Source organism: Haemaphysalis longicornis, unplaced genomic scaffold, assembly GCF_048455015.1.
Source record: "Haemaphysalis longicornis isolate Haplotype H1 unplaced genomic scaffold, Haemaphysalis longicornis Haplotype H1 scaffold_7, whole genome shotgun sequence".
In the NCBI taxonomy this organism is placed as follows: domain Eukaryota; kingdom Metazoa; phylum Arthropoda; class Arachnida; order Ixodida; family Ixodidae; genus Haemaphysalis; species Haemaphysalis longicornis.
In genome coordinates, this window is record NW_027526422.1 from 68126326 (window position 1) to 68144327 (window position 18002).

The following is an 18002-nucleotide window of genomic DNA, read 5'->3' on the forward strand; positions in this document are numbered from 1 at the left end:
TCCGCCATGCATTTTGAAAGAAGTCCGCCCTTCGGCATAACGCCGATGTCACCTTCCACCTGCAAAAAATCAAGAATAGAGAAAAGAACGCTATGAAACACCGCTCAATCGGATGTTGAATATCCTTTGTTTAAACAAAGAGAAAGAGGAGTCAACTTTATTTACCGGAAGGTTTAACTAAAATTATCTTATAATCTTCTCCACCGTTTTTGCGGCCTTTTTGTTGAGGATCCCTTGAAGCGGCCATTCAGATAAAACACAAGTTTGCTTCATTCGAAAGATTACCGCGCTAGAATCATACTGATACCACTTTAAACGCCCACTTCGCCATAATAAGCCATATAATTAGGAAAAAAGGGAATGGCCATGCTTCCTACTAGCTCATTTCCCGCAACAGAACCTATGATGTCATAACAGCCAGCTCTGCTATTGGGTGTAGCCGGAGAAAGCAAACACAAATTAGGCAGCCAGCATCAGAACCAGCTATTTGCGCCTAAATTTAGGACACATTCTATTTATATCAGTAAGAATGGTGGGACAAACAGTGGAAGTCACGAAAGCCCACGTAGAGATAGAAGTACCAACGCGTTCTGCTGTTTGTATTGGGCGCACTATGCTTGTTTTAACTTCAGAGCAGTCCGTCGCTTTGGGGTTGTCGTACACGACACTAGCCCATTGGCGTAAGCGATGGTGTCTTACGTGACCCTGTTTGTCGAGCATACCTCATGTTTCACGAAACGATTACTTTCTATCGTAACAAAAGCGAGCCAGATGAAAATGCGCTCAAAAACAAAGCAACGGTGGCCAATGAGTATGGTGGCTCCATCTAGGATGACTGAAGGTAAGCAGGCTGCAGAGCCACGGCCGGACTGGAGGAGCGGCGGGCACGCGCGCCCGCCTCTCCTTCAGTCTGGCCGTGGCAGAGCCTAACGACGCACTGGAAGTTAGTTTGAATACCGGCCCGCGCCTTCTGACTTCATGGCAGACGTCACGAAAACGCAAAATTTGGCGGGAAAATAAAAAATTTGACCTAAATTGATTAATTTCTTAGTGATTATGACATCAATCGCTACCGGACAAGTACTGGGGGCACTATAAACACGAAATCTTACAAACGCATTTTGTTTGCATGGGCCCTTCAAGCTGCGGCAGCCAGGCTGGCCTGATGTACCAGGTGAAGCTGCTGGCCTGGGTCTGCGCTGAGCAGCGTCCCGGACCAACGATATATTTTTATTCGTTACCAAGTCCTCAAAGAAACATGAATTAGGGGTATGAGTTACGTGGCCATTGCTACAATATATATGTGCCTCCTGTTTCAGATTCCGGTAGAAGCCCCTAAATAAGTAGTGTTCCGTATTTAGCTTGCTTTAACGCTATCCTTATGCAGCTACGAAGAGGCGCAATTAAAGCAATATTCTGACTTCATATAGGCATTTTCAGGGGGTCTCCACCCGGACTCATTCTTGCTCTCACGAGGGAGGTGGGGGGGGGGGGAGGACATGCAGTGCAAGTTCTTATGCGACGCATACCTTTACGAACCTCAGCAGGTGTGTTGGAGTAATATTCCGGTGCCGTTTGGGTGGGGGGGGGGGGGGGGGTCTGGGCGGGGGGGGGAGGGGCGAGGAGGGGTCAATTGTTGTTAGGAATCGCACTTTAGAAGCCAACATCTCTTCACAGCACCGTGTACGGTTGTTTCAAATAGAACTTTACCACTGCAAGGCAATTGTTAAAGGAGCCATGAAGAGAAAACAAAAGTTTGTTTTATTCGAAAGGTTAGGTGTTTCATAGTACCCCAAGCGCTTTCCCGGAAGCAAATGATGCTTTATTCACTGAGAAATAAGGCAATTTAGGCCAAAATTTTAAATCTCCCGCTAAAATTGAACATTCCGTGACGTGTACAATGGCGTCATAGAGCCGGTCCATGAAACAGATACTTAGTATGTCGACTCCATATAGCACCCACACGCGGGAGTCGATCGAGACGGCGGCCATTTTAAAAATACTAGTAAAACCTAGTGCACCCGCAGCCCTAGTCATGGAATCGCCTGATCCGGAGAACAAAACTCTCGCCGAGGAGCTCCGGCTTGCATTTAACAACCTCACACCACAAAAACGCTCAATGCTTCTAAGTGCACGAGCGGCAAGAGTTGTGGGATATGCGGTGGACGGGAATGCGACCATTCCGCGATAGCCACAACAGACGAACGCCCAGCCGTCGGCACCGCTGCCTCGTCAGCCCCGTCGCGACGGACGAATATAGACTGGTACGTATGTGCCGTATTTTGATTACGGTTAATAATAGTTCAATTTCAGTAGCAGTATCACTTATGCCAGTTGGCCGGTGTCGTGTATGGAAAGCCGTTCGCGCGAGCTCTCGGCTTCGACCAGAAAGATACGAGCGTCAATGCGCGGTGTTTACGGTATTTTTTTCCCCAAGGTCAGAGCGATTTGACGAAGTCGGCGACGAGAGCCAGCATGTCCCAGGAGTGAGCTAACGTAAGGGTCCCTGCCGTAATCACTTCCTCGGAAATGAAGCGAGCACACTCGTACTTCCTTTAGCTCTCCTTCTCCTCCGTTTGCAAAGTTCACAAAACGTAGCCACTTGCTTCGCCTAGGTTCGTCGTTGGGCAGCACATGAAAGGAGATCTCCTCACCGGCGGGGATGTCGCACTCCCTCGACGATTTGCCCGTACTACATGGGCATTTCAAAACGCAGCAAGGAAATTTCATTGTAAAGTACTCGAACAAACTGAAGTTTTCAGTGGTTGTAAACTGGAAACGAGCTCGTAACGACAGCAGCAAGCCAACACCATTCGAAACTTACGCGACGACTGGCACTATCTCGTCGCTTCTTGCTGTTCCTTACTCCCCTCGTTTCTATTTTTACCTTTGCTGGTTGGCGATATGACGGCCAACCTCCTGTGCAGGGATTACGATACGAAGCAAGGTCGCGGCTGTGCGTGCTGGAACGGTTCGTTGGCCCCGAAGAGCCTCGAACCCGAAAATTCGTCTGCGCGACGGCGAGATGTCGAGCTCGGCCGGCGCTAGTTTCGTACGCATTGGCGCACACGCTTGCGAGTTCGTTCGGACCTTCAACCGTTTACTCCACCGTTCTTTGTCATAAAAAGAATGTGCAGTATGTTTCACGGGCATTTAGCTCGCTATGCAAACTGTAAGCCCTGCCTAACATGCGTTTGCTTTTGCCGGCCTCCGCCAATCGCAGAGCATTCCCAAGTGATATCACAGGTTCTGTTGCGGAAAATGAGCTGGTGGGTCGCATGGTCATTTCCTTTTTTCCTAATTATGTAGCTTATTTGAGCGAAGTTTGCGTTATAAGTGGTGTCGTTATGGTTCTAACGAGGCAATCTTTCGAATGAACCAAACTTGTGTTTTCTCTTCATGGCTCCTTTAAGCATCGCATTTTAAAAGCGAATATCTCTTCCCAGGAGCGTAACTGTCGTTTCAAATAGAACACTACCACCACAAAAACACGCTGACATATATTATTGCTCTGTAATTATCATAGGCTAATCCCATTTAACGGATATGTGAGGCGTCGCTGCCAAATGGGAATGCGCGAGACATCCATGGGCTACTGAAGGAAGTTGTCATAGTCCCTGGCCAAGCCACCTGAGCCGCAATGTGGTTAGGCCTAAATTCAGCTCCGACATAAATTACCTGAACTTTAAGCCTAACCACATTTCAAGCACCGTCAGGCGAGCTCCGTGTTCTGGACATCGACGCTCTCCAAGTCGAAGTGATCAACGTTTCGTTGGTCGGAAATGTTTGCTAAATTAGCATTCAGTATGCCTTGAGTACCATTCCTATTCGGTGCAAGTAGTAGTAGTAATAAACATTTATTGAATTGAAATGGGGATAATGGGGGTGAGTTGAGCCTTCCCGGTCCAGACGACCGCGATCCCCCGCTGCTTCCAAGGCTCTAAGCGCGATGACTTGCTGTTTCTCTCTTTACAACTCAACTGCTCAATTTTTCCTTTTGCCAGCCATTTCAGGAGCCGTGTCTCTGCTACCGTAGAGAGGGTGTCCCGCTGAATGTTCCCCTTAATGCTTTCGTCATAAAATAAAAAAGGTGTACGGCCTTTAATGTTTCTGTAATGCTGCGCCCGAGCTTTGCGAATACCTCTTCTGGATAACTTCTTGCAGGTATTCTTCGGAATCATTGAACGAGGCGCCGTGATGTCCATAATTAGATTGGATCAAATACTCTCCATTTATTTGCAACCCGTCAGTTCCTCCAACCAACCGTCTTACGTACTCTCTTTTTGGCAGGTTATAAATAATTTTGTGGTCCCCTTGAATGTCGCTATTCCCATTAAATGATTTATCCCTCTCCTTAGATACGCCATCGGGCAAACGTATTGTTTGCCTTCCTTAAGCAATCCTCCAAGAACTCTGTTCTAAATCTTAAATCTAAAAAGTAATTCTGAATGATCCTATGGGTCCATGTTCTAGTTCAGCTTCCTCCTCTTCCTATAGCCAGCATAACGACCGGCTACAAAAATGCTGAGAATGCGGGTTGCCCTGGCATAGGAGGAAGGCACGTGCTGGAGTGGAGTTCATTACGTGGAAAACTCCGATGTAGCATAAGAGAAGAAGACCAGTGCCGCCAAACCTGTGCGATTAAAATGTTCTTTCTACCTCAGTCGGGAATAAGGTTGTGACGTTTATCTGTGGCGGTACACTGTCCGCAGTTAATTTTATGGTGCTATTTTTCTAAATATCTTCTACTATGCATTCAAGTTACGCATGACCCCACTTGCTGGTGTTGAGTTCGGAAAAGCTGTTCTTTTATGAACGAATTGAGGCAGCTGCGCTCAAGGCATCCAGAGTTGCCTTGTCTCTGGTACCAGCCAATCTGGCAGCACACGTGCCACACAAAGGAAAATACTTGCAAAAGCAGCGAATGAGACAAAATGTGCAGTAGCTGCACGCTCGGACATGCTCAATATCGCAGTAGTTTGCGAGAATAAGTCTAACCTATTCATTTTTATTTGGCAGTGATTTGCATATCAAAAATACGTAAGTGTATTTATTCCCTCCTGGTTATTTTCTTTTATAACCACCGGCCCAATAACTCAAACAGGCTTATGTAATGTATTGTGCTGTAAAGTTGCCTCTTCAAAATTGAATGGTCGAAGAATGGCGTGAAATATCTAAAAAGAGTTTTCTTCTCGAAAATTGTCATTGGTTAAGTAGGGGCAGTAATTTTAGGGTTGCTCAGAAACTTGGACATTAGGGATTAATTTTTATTCCCTTTGCGCAAATAATTGTCGCTCAATTACAAAGCAGGCTTACCCCGCAGGACGCATGGATGACATTTGTCCACCAACTCGGTTTTGGTCATCCCTCTCAAAGAAACCTACCAGTAAAGTTTTCGCCAGGTATTAGTGTCGGCAAACCCACATACGTGCACGATCATTTCGCCCGTCTAGAAACGTAATCCATGACGTCTAAATGCGATCGTAGCTGCTGGCGAAGTGTCTTTTCTATTTTTACATAGTGACGTATTCAATAAGAGTATAAAATTTCCCTAAATAGTACTATTTTGTTAAGCTTAACTCACAAAGACAAACACAACTGCGATCAAAGGTAACTTTTATTTATTTTCTTTTCAGGGCCCGTTAGGAGCACCAGGTGTGTTCCAATGGTATACTGTGTACATAAGTTTAGCTCTGGATACAGAATAAATATACAGTCGAACCTCGTAAATTCGAACTCAAAGGGCCCAGAAAATTTGTTAGAATTAGAAGTTCGAATTCACGAAAGCTATTTAAATACACGTAACTTTTCCCGGACCGCAGCTTCACTTCGAATAAACCAGAAGTTAGAATTGAGCAAGCTCGAATTAACGAGCCCCGACTGTTTATAAAAATGTGAGAACCCATCTACTGTGAGGCTAAAAAATGATACAGACATAATGAGGTAAAAACAAAAGCATTCTGCGGAAATTCCTTGTCTGCACGAATTTCGGTGGGGATATACAGTTAAAACTCATTACTCCAACCTCTTCAATTCGGATCTTCGGTTGATTCAGAAGCACCATCTGGTCCCTCCCAGAATGTGCATTGTTCTATCAGTAAAAACTCCCTTTAATTCGCACGGATTCGACCACGCTTCGGTTAATCCGAACTCCCGCCTTAAGTCGGGTCGCGACAGGGAAGCAGCAGTGAATTCAGCCGAGGTCGCGCTTCGGATATAAATTCGGATTCGCCGCCAAAATCGACTGCGCACCTAAACAACTTCGACATCGAATCTTGGACGTGGAGATTTAAAACGAGGTACGAATGAGCTTTGAATCTCGGAGGCACACACAAAAAAAGAAACACACAGCGCTGGTGTACGTAGAGTAACAGAAAGCGATATCCTCGCCGAGGTCTTGGATGGCGAATGGGAATCCGCTGACGAGGACCCAAGCGATTCAGACGAACATCCACGCCACACAATCACCGAGGCTGCGCGTGCTTTGCCGTTTGGAAGAAATCTGCATGGTTTCCTCGGGCGGTGTGCGCGGACTAAGCCACCTACAGGAACTTCGCAAAATTGGGATTTCTTCACACATTTCCTCCGCGAAGCAAACCGCGGTCACTGACTACAATAAGAAAGGAAAATCCCATGGTCGCAGAAACATTTCCAAGTGTCTTGATCGTACTCGCGATAATTCGGACCCTCGGTTAATTCGGACATTCTTCCGGTCCCGTGAAATCCGAATTAAAGGGGTTTTCCTGTAAAAGTTTTTGTTCATTTAAGGCAATGCAATCCATGTTCAGATATAAGACAAACTGACCACAGTAACAACATGGAAAGAGGAGTTTCCCATATTAGACCGACCACATACTACTGGAATAAAATAGAGATGCATAGTAAGACAGGTTTGTTCAGAGATCGAGACATGGAAAACGATTTTAAATAAGAATTACAGAGCTCTAGCGAAGTGACAGCTGACTGGAAACTTGTAAGAGAAGATGCCCAGATAACGCATGAAGTGCTTGTTGTATTACCGCTGACACCTACACACTGGAGATAGGTTGTCAACGGCTTCGATGGGAAACAATTTTTTGGATAAAGATATGTTTATTGCATTAGGTGGCTGACAAATTTGGTAGTTTGGAGTCCATCATCGACATCTTTGGAAGTTTTGTGTTTTATAGAGCTTACAAGCTGGGCTAACTTTGGCTTGCTGGGATCAAATTAGCAACACCTTTAAGGCGCCGGCGTCCCTTGCGTAACAAACTACTCTCAAGAGACGCGAATGACCGGAGGAAGTGTATTTTGCCATTTTAGAAAATCGACGCGCGCATTCAATGGAGACTGCTCTCGGAGACTCACAATAAAGGAGAGGAACATTAGAGTAAACAAGACGTCATTCATGGCTGTCTACACCTTTCAACAAATCTCAGCAATTTTAACACCCACCCGTTTACATTAAAGACTGCTTTTGGTCACAAACTCTGCCCCAGGTGTCTACAAAAGCCCTTGCTTGGCTGTCTGAAGGCCCAGGTTTGTGTGAACGTTTATAGGCATCTAGTTCGTGGGCATATCCTATCCGTAATCCTTGCCATTAGTACGAAGGAATACAATAGAATAGAATAGAATAACGCGCCGTCGCTATTCTCATGGCTGTCACGCAGCACCGAGCTGCCCTGCCGAGAGACTCTGCTCACAACGGGTTCGAGAGCGAGCCGCGACTCTCTCCGCGCGTGTACGTCGTCAGTCACTTCACATGGAAGCGATAGCTTCCATAGTACAGGGGTTTATTACGCGGACAATCGACTCTCCCGATCTCCCCTGCCTCGTCCACGCAAGGCCGAGCCGGATCGCGGTGGCGACACGAAACGAGGGGCTGAGGGAAAGCACAGTACAGAGTCGCCCAAGCAACGAGGCCATCACCCTCTCTAACCCAACGTTACTGCTCTAACCCGCGTCTCCCTACCACGGAGAAAACCAAAACAAAATACAAACTAAACCACCCTCGGAATTTCCAAGAACCACAGGAGGGGAAACAGGCGGCCTAGCAACAGTGCGGAGATCCCCCTCTACGGCCAATGAAACAGCCATGTCTCGTCCCTTTTTTTTTCGTTTTCAAAACTAATTTTTTACACTACTCTGCACAGGGTATTCGTGACTATAGACAAAAAATGCACCATTCCTAAAACAAATGTACGAACGGCAATACGAACAGCTTCACGCGTGTACACAACGCGCAAACTTTAACAAAACCGAGCAAAGAATTCACAATAAGAAACATGCGTTCTCTCACTCACATAGCGGGCTCAACAAAGGGTCAATTGGCTAACCAGGAATCGCCTCGGGAGGATTATTGAGCGGATGGTGTGTGCCTGCGGGGTCATCTATCGGCTATGACCGTTATCAGGCCAGGCGATTCCAAAAAGGTGATGCTCTGGGGGAGTCTCCTGCTCGCATCCCCCGTTCCCTCGTAGGGAAAGGAGGGAGGCGCGCGAGGATTGCCCTCTCCCCACTAGGAGGACGTAGCTAGCGCCTCCTCGCCCCGGTTGGAGCTTTGCCCCCACAAGTTCAAAACAAATACATACTATAGGGAATCCTGACGTTATTGTCAATGCAAGAAGCATTTCAACGATCTTGGCATAGTAGACCACAGAGGAGTGTTCCATTTCTACTTGTCCTGGTTGATAACCGAATCTAAAAGTTGCGTGCTACTGCGAAAACAATAGTTTTGTTAAAACACTAAGTTTTCTATAAGCGTGAAACTTCATTTTCTTAGGCATTTTTTAACTTATGCACTTCATACCTAAATTTATCCCGTAGATATTGCCAACCTTGGTGAAAGAAACCACCTGAGCGCTTTGGTCTGTTTCTCCTGCATTTCTTCTCATCTTACCCGGCTTGCCCTTTTAAGCTGTTCACTAAACATTGGAATGCGTCGTGATTAAACTGACGCCTCTAAAATTCAATTCCGTACAATTCTGTTTCTATTTCGCGATAAAACTGCTGGCTTTCCGGGGTAAAAGCTGCATAAAGAGCTTGGCGGCACCCAAGAAACCACTACAAGGCTGAGCAAGGAGCATATATAATAGCAAAAATACAAGTTTACACTTGAACATAGCAAAATAGCATTACACATTAAAACAAAGAAATTGTTAACACATTTTCCAAAATTAACAATACTTTACAAAAGGTGCACAAAAGACAGACAACAAGATGAGAATAACATTTTCTGGAGGTCATTCAAAACACAACTGCCAAACTTTATTCACCACAGATCTCAAATTATGTAAATAGAAGTAATCAAAAGGGTGTTACACTAAAATCTGAAAAATACTGTCGGAATTGTTTCTGTGAGAGTTTGGCTAGGCTTTGTTACTTATTCAAAACCGACAGAATGTTATGGGCCAAGGTAGTTACTAGTTTATAATTGGTACAGAAATAAGGTGTTTTCCAGACGTCATGACGTCTTGTGTTTATATTGGAAATTGTAAGCCAGCCAATAAGGTTAGGTAATTTCTGATACGTAGTGAAGAAAAATAGTAGGTGTGAATATGGCCAAATGTATAAGTGTGGTCTATTTTAATTGTATTATGTCATTTGAATGCATCCTGTGTTGTATGGAGTCGTTCAATATTTGCTATCAGCCAAACCATTTTTGTTTTCTGGGGGCGGCAAATTTTCGTGTTGCATTAGTTGTATTGCTGTACACTAAGCAACGGAAATTCTGTTGTGAGTGAAATCATGCGGAATAAAACTGAAGCTTAACCTTCACCGCAAGTAAAAAGCGTGATCTGGATGCTGCACCACAAACAACCAAAAGTTTTAACAACCAAGCTGTTTATCAAATTGCTATTTTTGGTGTCCGCAGATAAAAATAGCGAGAAAATGCCTAGCGTGCGTGTGTTCGTGCCTCGCGGCGACTGCCCAGCGCCCCCGGCGGCTGTTTTTCAAGCCAAGCATACCAACTTAGGCCGATTGGCGAGGTTTAGCCAAAAAAAAGCTCCAGCGTTCGCTGTAATCATGGGAACACTTGGTCGGAACGATAAAGACTCCAGAGTTATTACCAGCATATGTTACATAATTTGCGCCTTCACCAATATCAACTATGTCGTTGATGTACCTGATGAGCAACAATAGACCCAGGACACTTCCTTGGGTGCACCAGAACTTATTGGCTGAAAATTAGATTTCTGGTTACTAATGCAAACATATTGGCTTCTCTTACTTAAGTATGGCTCTAGTAATTATAACGGCATGCCACGAATTCCTTAAGAGGAGAGTTTGTTTAGAAAAATTTTGGGATTAAGACAATCAAACCCTTTGCTGAAATCAATAAAAACACTGATTGAGAACAAGTTGCTGTTGATACCATCTCAAATACGTTCTTCGATAACTAATAATGCAGCTTCGGTAGATCTGCTTCAAACTGGAAGTCGGATATGATATTATTTAAGATAAAATATTTTGCCACACGGAAACATATAATTTTTGCCAGTCCCTTTGAAAAAGCAGGAATCACCGATATGGTTCTGTAATTAGCAGCACAATTGTGGTCACCTCGTTCATAAATAACGGGGACCCTGGCAGTTTTCATTCCATTTGGAAATTTCCCTGCGGAGAGCGCTAGATTAAAAATGTGATCCAGTGGATGAGCGGTGTGTCTCAAGACATATTTAATTGGCTTTATTTGGAAGTCGTCTGCATCCAACGGTTTGCTATTTTAAAGGCTGATGACTGTGTTAATAACTTCGCACTCATCCGTAGGAAGGAGAAATAACCTGTCGAAAGAACTATAACGCTGAGTAAGTGGGGCTGGGCTATTATCAGGAGGAATAATATTTAACAGGTACTGATTCAAATATATTTGTGAGCGCTGTGCCAGGGAGCTCATGAGAGTTCGCTTTTAATAGCTTGGGGGACGAGTTGCTTTTATTTCGACCCACGATACCGTCTATCAGTTTACATTCCGCGTCAAGGCCCTTTAGAGTGCTATCAATGAACAAGTGCTCGCCATACCCTATTTTAGCTCGTCTAAGTTGAGCATTGAGTCGATTGCACCTTTTCTCAAATTTCTTCAGCGTTAACTTTGAGTGTGTCCGCAGAAACGAATGATAGATCCTATTTTTATTCTTTTATCATGCGCATACGATCCCGGATAATCCAGGGTTTTCTGATTTTCCCTATTGGTTTATAGGCCTTGAATGGAACGTATTTTGCATAAAATGTCGCAGAAGTTTCTAAAAATTTTGTGGTAAGCCTTTCAGCATCAGTTTCAGTGAAATCGGCACGCCCTAAACAATTGGGTGATTCACTTCAATTTACTCAACTGAGTTATCGAGGCCGCCCACAAAGCAAGTTGGTAAAATTACAGCACCGTAGATACGACCTCAACGACCAGATATACGCTCTAGAACTCAGCCAAACAAGACGTCATGGTTGCGTTGCGTAACGCCACAGCGCAGACTGAAATCCCCAGCAAAATCATGTACTGGACATTCGTTTATTCGTGGCATAAACACAATATTCAACGATGCAAAAACACCCATAAACGTCCAAAAAAATATCGAACAAATTATGCCATACAACTTTATTTTCTCTTCTATTCGCAACCGACTGGCCTGCAACTTTTTGCGCACAGAACTTGGTATCAAGACAATATCAGCTATTATACACAATTTAGTGCGTTGTCAAACGGCTTTTTACAGGGTGATATCTGTCTATTTTGACCTAAATTTTCTACGAAGCACTTTATAAAGTTCATGTTTACTTCCTTCTGATACTCTAGTATGAAGTGGTAAAGATCTGTCACTTGTACGAAATTCGTTAGGTCATTTTGTGACGTCTGTTTCTCCTTTGCCTACTTTAGGGCTGTGCATATTATGGATTCCCAATACAGCAGGGTACCCATGGGAATAAATCTTTGTGCGCTATATTTAATCGTACATACGCACATGGTGTTTTTTCTGTTGATGTGACATCAAAACGTAAAAGCACTGAAAACACAATAACTGAAGCAAAAGGTACCATTATCTTTTCAACTGAATCTCGAAAACAAAGACGAAACAACCTTTCCTAAAGTAACGTTTTTATTGTACGTCATTTTTTCAAGCAGTTCATGAGTGAGTGACCGTTCAATGATCTTTATTTTTCGTTCGAGAAGCCTAGGGACAAATATTGTAACCTTCTGTTCATGGGAACGAGGATATTATATCTCAGTATACGTGTCGGGATCTGCACAAACACGAAGACGTGTAACCAAGCTTGCCTTTAAATGCATCGACATTTCAAAGTCTAAATGATCACCGCATGTTAATCATGCGCCACTCTCGGACAACACGTCTCTTACAAAAACCTAAAAATTGTTCCGGGGACGAAACTTGTTCGATCAAAGAAAGTGAAACACGTCGATTTCAACTGTGTTTAGTAAATTGTTGCTCGTGTATAAGTTATGTCCGTGTGTTTTGGGGTGGCACTGTGCAGAAATATCATACACATTTAAATATTTAGCAAACTAGTAGCTAGCTTGAAAGAGTTGGTACATGATTGGTGATGTCTAAAAGTACACTGTGTGTCTTTTTTATGTTTTGTACCTCGTCTTTTGCGGCGCTTTTGACCATCGCCAATTAAATATTCCGCTTTTCTGGCAAAACTGGTGGTTATTTATAATGCCAGTTTTGAAAAATGTCGACGAGGATGCTGTTCTGTTACAATTAGTTGCTATATTGGGCCGTAAGGCATGGGGAGAAATTCATTTTAGTGACCAAACAAATGGTTATAAAAGTTAAAAAAAGTTCAATGGCAGCAACAAGTGTCTTCAATTTTTGGAAAATCAACACAGTAGGAAACTCGCTGCTTGAGCTAGGAAAGAGCACTCGGGTGTGAACTTGACGAGAAAAAAAGACGCGTACGTTTTGCAAAACACAACTGAAGAACTGTTTTGATGGGAAGACACCAAAAGCAACATATGGTAGTCGGAAATATTGCTTTTATTACACCGCTGAGGAGGCTAATGTTCAACATAAGCTTCACTGTACGAGTGCTTACGACGGAGGAATGCTATAAGCTTCTAGATTATTTCAAAATTATCACGTTTCGTTAGAAAGGTTAGAGTCGACCCGAAAATTAGTGAACGCAGCAGGCCATAACAACCTGCTTCCGTAGATTTTAGCACCATGCCTGTATTGTGGGTGTATATATATGTATATGACTATATTTTTAGAATTTGTCATTATATTTGTATCTGTAGCCTGTATTTTACTGGATTATTTGTGCATTATCTATGTGCATAGATTGTTCCCACATTTAGGCGTGCACAATGATGTAAGTGGTTTTACCCTTATATATTAAAACAAAGAGTTTGTAATCGCACCCTGCATCGGTCTCACCGGCCAACGGTATGATTAAAATCAATAGGCACCAAAAAATTAGATGTTTCCGACTTCGAAACGCCCGCGCGGGTTCGTTGGCTAAATCGTGTCATGACGGTACTCCGTGTTCATTTTGAGTGAACATCGCCGCCATTTTTTCAATATGATACACCCGCCGCGGTGGCTCAGTGGCTAAGGCGTTGCGCTGCTGAGCACGAGGTCGCGGGTTCAATTCCCGGCCGCGGCGGCCGCTTTTCTGATGGAGGCGAAAAGCAAAAACGCCCGTGTGTACGAGATTTCGGCGCACGTTAAAGATCCCCAGGTGGTCAAAATTAATCCGGAGCCCTCCACTACGGCGCGCCTCATCGCCTACGTTGCGTCGGCGCGTTAAACCCTGCAATCAATCAAATCAATCAATATGATACCTTACCGTTTCGATCACCAGGGGTGAACTTTTGAAAACTATTTCTGCCTTGCTTCAGTGTTACAAATTCACAATGGGATGTCGCTGAGGTGAAACAAATTCAAACTTTTGCCCTGCCTCTTAAAGACGGAAAAAGTAACACAACTTTGAAAATGAGCCGAAGTCGGAGTTCAACAGTAATTTACAAGCATTTCAAATTTATACTCATTACAGAACCGATGCATCTAGAATGCCATCCATAAATCAAAGTCGCTGTCGTGCCACAAATTCAATGTGTTGCGCTGCCTCTTAAAGACTGAAAATGTAACGCTACTTTGAAAATGAATGAAGGTCGGAGTTCAGTAGAAAATTATAAGCACTTCAAATTCATATTCCTTACAAAACCGATGCCTTTAGAAATGCATCAATAAATAATATCAGGATAAAATGTTCTAGCCCGTAAAAGTCTTCATGAGCCCGCACAGCTGCCTCGTTCCCCCACCCCCCCCGAGGTCTGTTTGAATGATGGAATATTTACTTTTTCCGTAACCTGCCATTGTTTCAAGAACTCCAGTTTACGCAAACCCACACGTGTATATTGATTCCCACACATGTGGAAATTATAATGCTGTAAATAACTCAGTACAGCCGTCAGAAAGTCAAACAAGATTTTGTATTTCATAAAATTCAAACTCTGGAGTACTCTGAGAGTGCTTGTGTGTGCAACACTCATAAAAAATATTTTCCTCTGTTGCATAAATCTCGGACCATGTGCATTTTGTACTATTAAGGTCAGCCACGTTAAAAATCTACGTGTCATTGCGGGTTGTCAGACTTTCCGCCATAGCCCACGCGACAAACCACAAGCTTTGTTCTTGTGAGGCCAAGCATAGCAGTACGATGAAAACGAGCTCCTCCCCTCTCCCCTCTGGATGATTGATGGTGTATATAAGGAGGGTTTTCAAAAAAGCTGTCACATGACGAAAACACCTGCGAACAAAGTGCGCCCTAAAGTACGGAAAGAAACGTGGGTCCCACGTGATACGTGATATTTTGAGTGTCCTTCTTACCTACCTTTACTTGCGCTTCGCCGCCGAAAAGTCTTTGTTGGGGAAAATGTCGTGTCACTCTGTCTCCCAGTTGATTTGTTGCTTCTTACGACGCCTCTTAAAGTGCATTGGGCTCAAGCAATAACATTAATTCATTTATTGCAGTCCACTTGGTCAGAAACTGGCGCGCATCTTTACTGTGCAGTCCGAGAAACATTTTCCCAAAACAGTATTTATTAAAAATTTCTACGCAGAGCTAAGAGATATTAGGCCAGTAAAGGCTCAAAATACAAGATAACCTGTGCAGTGAGGCTCAGATGTTTTATGCCAGTGAGCTGTCAACAGCGGCATTCTTCTGTCATAAAAAATTCAATCTCAATTAAATGTTAAGTTTTTGCTTCAAATCCTTTACGGCATCAAAAACTGTTGGCATGGTCTTCAAATGTTTTACAGTAACTGTATGTGTCTAGCATGATGGAAACGGTGATATGTTATCGATCCTGCGTCGAACAGAATGAAGGCACGTAACCAACGTTTGGGTGAAAAGAAACGATATAGTAAAAATGACGTCAGGCAGGCTCCAACTTTTTGTTGATACAAAAATTATGCATGACGACAAAAAACTGACAAGCAACCTAGCATGTTTTGTTGTGTTGATGCCCTAGCAGTGATAAGTTACATCCAGGGACTCGTATGTGCAAGTACGTCAATTATCTGTGGCGTCCCTTGAGGCCTTCGGCATGTCTGACTCTCATTTTCAACCTCCTTCGCCTCCCTCCAGTTAACCTACTCTACCTCATGCTAGTTGTTTTTGGTATAGGAGGGTGGTGAGCTTGTTTTTTATAATCTGCATAATCCGCATAATTTGCATGTAAACCACTCAAGATTCCATTTGTGCACATTTACATATATGTGATGTGCACGCCGCGTCACGTTAACAGTTAGTGGACACTGGAAAAGCCGACACTTGAGACAAAAATGTAAAGCTCGTCGGTAGCGTTAGTGCCAATGATTTGACTCGGCAATCGATTGAACCGATTCAATGCATAAACATTCTAATTCTCGAACACGCAGCATTGACAAAGCCGGCTCTGCGGCAAATAAAGACCACGACTCTAACAGACGCAAAGAGTCTGTGTAGGTACAAACGCGTTTACACAAATAAATTAAATCATGAAGTTGGTGGCGTGAGTGCAATACTGACACGTTGGCTTGGCTTAATAGTTGCAAGTAGTCATAAGGTGTCCAACGCAAGTGCCTTTACGCAAAATACGAAAGAATCTTCGCTGCATAACGTGAGTTGTATACGCCAGGACAATTCCAATGCTAATCACAAGTACTGAACACTGTTAGAACTTGCTAATAACAAGTGCTGAAACCTACTAATAAAACGCTAAGGGTCACTGGAATTACGTAATACAGTAGATAAATTTATGGGCAATGAACGATGTACTGAAATGTGGTTGACATATTCATTAATACATGCGAATTGTCTAAATAAGCCCCAAAATTATGAGTCGTTTTTAATTTGTCCTAGTTTGACCTAACACACTAATAAATTTTGAAATAGTGGCGCTTTCTAATAAGTAGCTTCAAAAGTGCTTTTTTCCAGATTTATAGATGCTCTATGGAAGAGACGCCGATTCGTGGAAGGTCAACTTCCCACCCGCAAGGCACAAAAACAGTCGATGGTAATAACTGGAACAAAAAGAATACTGTCGTCAGAAGACTGCAACGTCTTGAAGACTAGCCACAAAGTGGTTAATATTTATTCTCTTTGCCACGTGCGCTACGCAGGCGTGATCCACAGTAATGACAAGCGTGTTTATTTGTTTAAAAATGTGCTAAGAGTTTCCACACACACATCAAAAGTTGAAGATGGGTTCCAAATACTTCTAAAGCCACTCTAAAGCTAATATTTTGTGTGCACAGTATGGGCTGTTTGTGTACTTCTTTGTTTCTGAAGCGGTATCCATAAAAAATTGTCACCTTTTCTGAGCCAAGCTGTTCACATATCGGCCAAGCGCTCTCGTACTCGGTACGTGCCTGTTTTCAACGTCTACGCCGGTCATTCCAGAGGGAATAAAGATGTTGGTTGGAGCACAGTTCACTGTTCGTGACATTGAAAGTTCACTCTGTTCATAGTAATTTGCGATTTGTGTGAACGAAATGTGCAGGAAACCTTCTTTTTCCGCAGTAAATCAAAGGTCCTTCGTCGCACTCGAATTCAGCGTTGTTTTGTGCTGCAAGTTTTTCGCTGCGCCGGGTCATGCTCTGGCGAGCCGAGCGTGCGAGTTTACAAAATACGCTTGTTTTTTTTTTTCCGAAGAAACCGCGTTTTAAACAAAAATGGATTTTATAGGCCAACTCGTCTTTCAGTTCTGAAGAGTGAGGCATTGCAGAGCGACCTTTATACAGTACTTGCTGAACCCAAAGTCTGTGTGGCTTCAAGCGTTAGTTCACGACCTCGCATTTGATCTACAGAGAACTCGCCAGCTGTTTCTCAATTTTCTGTTGTAATAAATACTCTCAAAGCAAGCCTGATAAACTAACCTTAAAGGGATCATGTAGACAAAACACAAGTTTCGTTTATTCGAAACATTTCCTCGTTAGAATCATAATGATTCCACTTTTCACGTAAAATTCGCTGAAATAAGTTACATAATTAGGAAAAAAGGCAATTGCCATGCGACCGACTATCTCATCTACCGCAACCGAACCGATGATGTCATATGGGCCAGCTCTGCGATTGGCTGAGGCCGGCAAAAGCAAACCCAAATTATGCAGGGGTTATATGCTTGGCCGACGAGCTATTTGCGCTTACATTTACGGCATGTCATTTTTATAACAGTAAGAATGGTGGCGTAAACAGTGGAAGGTACATACGTACACGTAAACATAGAAGTGCCGGTGCGTACTGCTGTTGGTACTGCGCGCACTATGCTTGTTTTAGCCGCACAGCGGTAGGGTGCTTTGAAGTTGCCTCAGACGACACTGGCCGGCCGACAGGCGTAAGCGACGGTGTCTTACGTGAGCATATTTGTCGAGCGAACACCAAATTTTCACGAAAAGATTATTTTCTACCTTAACAAAAACAAGCCAACTACAAATGCGATCAAAAACAAAGCAAAGGCAGAAAATGGCCCGCCGCGGTATGGTTGCGCCATGTAAATTGACTAAAAATAAACAAGGCTCCCC